This window comes from Myotis davidii, unplaced genomic scaffold (assembly GCF_000327345.1).
Source record: "Myotis davidii unplaced genomic scaffold, ASM32734v1 scaffold212, whole genome shotgun sequence".
Lineage (NCBI taxonomy): Eukaryota > Metazoa > Chordata > Mammalia > Chiroptera > Vespertilionidae > Myotis > Myotis davidii.
In genome coordinates this window covers 180,275-183,641 of record NW_006283435.1, presented here as the reverse complement: position 1 = coordinate 183,641, position 3,367 = coordinate 180,275, and the positions used below count along the sequence as shown (strand labels likewise).

The window sequence follows — 3,367 nt, the reverse complement described above, 5'->3', positions numbered from 1 at the left end:
AGGCCACCGCCCCTGGCTTCTGCTCCATGTGAGCGTCCTGCCCAGGCCAGCGTCCTGCGTGCGAGGTCCACCGGGCTCTGCAGGGAGAAGGCGGGCAGGCAGCTGCCAGTGGGGTCGTGGAGCTAAAGAGAGCAGGAGAGAAGGGACTCTTTGTCAGGGATTTTAATCAGGAGCTTCTTCAAACTGACCTATTATTAACTTTGCAAGATTCCAGGAGCTTCTAATGGGGCCACGCCCTAGACCAGTGGTTCTCAACCTCCCTAATGCCGCGGCCCTTTCATACAGTTCCTCATGTTGTGGTGACCCCCAATTTCACTGTTACAAATTGAACATCATGAAAGCATAGTGATTCATCACAAAAACAATATGTAATTATATATGTGTTTTCCGATGGGCTTAGGCGACCCCTGTGAAAGGGTCGTTCGACCCTCCCAAAGGGGTCGCGACCACAGGTTGAGAACTGCTGCCCTAGACACTCCAGCGTTTCCCAGGTGAGACTGACAGGCAAGCGCCTTCCATATGTCATCCTGACTTCACTGGTTTAAGTTGCCCTTTCCACCCCCAACCTCGGGATGGGGGAAGGAGGGGTGTGAGTCCGCTTGGAGGAACAATACTGTGGAAGTTGTAGCTTCCTGGTGAAACTCCCCAGGTGACCACGCTTACAATCTCTGAATTCCCTTTGCTTTCTTTGGCCCTGGTTAGTTTGGCTCAGTGGATAGAGCCTTAGCCTGTGGACTGAAGGGTCCCAGGTTCAATTCCGGTCAAGGGCACATGCCGGGGTTGCAGGCTCCATCCCCAGTAGGGGGCGTGGAGGAGGCAGCCGATCAATGATTCTCTCATCATTGATGCTTTTTTCTCTCCCTTCCTCTCTTGAAACCAATAAAAATAAATCAATTAATTAAATTAAAAAACATTAAAAAATAAAGTTAACTAGCTAATTACCACGATAACAATGGAAGCCCCTGAATCATCACACACTTCCACATGCTCCTACACTCCCATGGGTGTCTTCTGCCCTCGGCAAGCAGCCCGCAAGCTAGGTGTGCTCATGCAAACCTGCAGCATCCCCTGACACGCTCCTACCTGCTGTCCCCAGAGCCATGCCTCCACCCGCCCCCACCAAAGCCAGCCCCAGAGCCCCCACATGCGGTCACACACCTCACACCTCCCTCACCCACCACAGGCACCCACACAGCCACCACAACGTGCACACAGGCGCACCCTCACCACCGGTGCCGGCCGGCCCCCCTCACCTGCACAGGCTTCCAGCAGCAAGAGCAGGAAGATCCAGGCGCACATGGCAGCAGGCCGTGGGCGTCCCATGCCGAGGCCTGGGGAAGGGAGAGCCTGGGCTGAGAGAGGAGGAGCGGGGAGCCTGAAATCCTAGTAGGTTCCTGGGATTGGGGGTCCAGGGGAGCGGAGCATCCAGAGCTGTTCTTCTGGGTCCTGTGGGAGGAAAAGGCTGGGACCCAGAACCTGGGTCTTAGAAGGGGGTGGGCCCCCCGATTCCTGAATCTGAGGAGCTGGGAGGGGGGCTGCGGGTCTGGGTTTTTAGGTTCCCAGGGAGAAGGGAGTTGGTATCCCGGACTCCTCCTGAATCTTGGGGGAGAGGAGGCTGGGGCTCAGATTCCCGGGGCTGGAAGGAGGAGGGGATCTGGGGTTAAAGTCCTGGGCCTGAAGGAGGAGGGGCCCGGGTCCAGGTGCCCAGGCCCTGAGAGGCCAGGGGGCGGGGCCACCTACTGATTCTGACCCAGAGCAAGAGGCCCCAGGAGCTCACTCTGCCTGGTCCAGGGACCTGGAGCCTTTTAACTGGGACTCCCCGCCTCCTGCCCCGCCTCCTCCCGCCCTGAGCTGACAGGGCACCCTGGGCTGGAGTGAGGGGGGGCTGAGGGGCTGAAGGGAAATTCTCCAGGGAGGTGGGGCTGGATTCTCAGGGTGCAGAGGCCAGGGAGAGGAGCTCAGTGCTGTGACTGCTGGGTCTGAAACAGAAAGGACTGGGGGTCAGACGTCTGGGTCTGGGAGAGGCCGGAGCTGGGGGCCTAGACTCCTGGGTCTGAATGAGGAGGGGGAGGATGTCTGGACTCCTGCATAGAAGGATGAGAGGGCTGGGGGCCCGGACTTTGGGACCGAGGGAGGAGGGGGGCTGCTGCTGCTGCCTCCAATAACCCCGAATAGAAGAAAAACAAGTCCTCTTTGTCAGGAACCTGAGGGTGGATCAGCCCTGCCCGCTGTCCCCTGAGCTGTCTGGCGTGGGCAGGCACGTGTAGGAGGCACCGTGACCTGGTTTCCCCTTCCCTGGCGGCGACCGAACCAGCCTGAGCAGAACCCAGGAGGCTTGCTGCAATAGGGCTGATGGGGACACACTTCAGGCAGGACCGAGGATGGGCTCAAGGGAAATTAAATTATTACTAGAGGTCCGGTGCACAGATTCGTGCACCAGTGGGGTCCCTCGACCTGGCCTGCGGAAATCCGCTGAAACCAGCTCTCCAACACCCCCGAGGGGTCCCGGATTGCAAGAGAGCCCAGGCCATGCCGAGGGACCTCACCAGTACACGATGGGGGCCCGGGGAGGGACTATGGGAGGGCTCCCAAGGCGTGTCTGGCTTGTCTTGCCCATCCCCATTGGCTGGACCCCAGCAGCAAGCTAACCTACTGATCGGAGCGTCTGCCCCCTGGTGGTCAGTGCATGTCATAGCGACTGGTTGAATGGTGGAACGGTCAGACACTTAGCATATTAGGCTTTTATTATATAGGATTCTTATTGACAGTAGGACAGATGTTCCCTATTCTCTCCCCTCCCCCCCCATCGGCCTCCTCCAGTGGCCGTACCCATTGGGCCCTCGAACACCCTTTCATTGCCCTTCCTCCATCCCACGACCCAAGCAGAAAGCAGAAAGGGCTCCGTGGTGCCTTTATGGCAAAACCACCCATTGGATCTGAAGAAACCCAGACCCTCCCCTCAACTTCTCCCAGATGGTCCAGGGTAGGATTCAAACCCAGGACCCCTCCACAGCAGGTTGGATCTGAAGAAACCCAGACCCTCCCCTCAACAGACATCCCCCAGATGGTCCAGGGCAGGATTCAAACCCAGGACCCCCCCACAGCAGGGCCGCGAGGGGCGGGACCAGACCCTTCCTGCCTGCCAATGGGGAAAGCTATAGCACCCCTGACGTCATGGGGGCAGGGACTCTGACAAAGGAGGCGGACACACACACACACACACACACACACACGCGCGCTGGAGTCCAGCAGAGACGTCTCATTGGGCAAAGTTCCGAGGGCGGGGCTATTTGGTGGATGGCTGGCCTGGGGTAGAGCCACCAGATGATGCTGTTCCACAGGGTGGGGCCAGTTCTTTCTGATGTCT

The 3,367-nt window shown here is 58.5% G+C and overlaps 1 long non-coding RNA gene across 1 annotated transcript in view; it reads right to left on the bottom strand.

Annotated features, from left to right (window-relative positions):
- The window catches only part of LOC107183022, a 2,402-nt gene extending 555 nt beyond the window's left edge, over window positions 1-1,847 (bottom strand). Inside the window, exons 1-2 of the long non-coding RNA XR_001513802.1 lie at window positions 1,741-1,847; window positions 1,254-1,331 (exon numbers count right to left, since the gene is read on the bottom strand). This is a non-coding gene — a long non-coding RNA (uncharacterized LOC107183022). The remainder of the gene's footprint in view (window positions 1-1,253; window positions 1,332-1,740) is intronic.
- Between the last annotated feature and the right edge of the window lie 1,520 nt (window positions 1,848-3,367).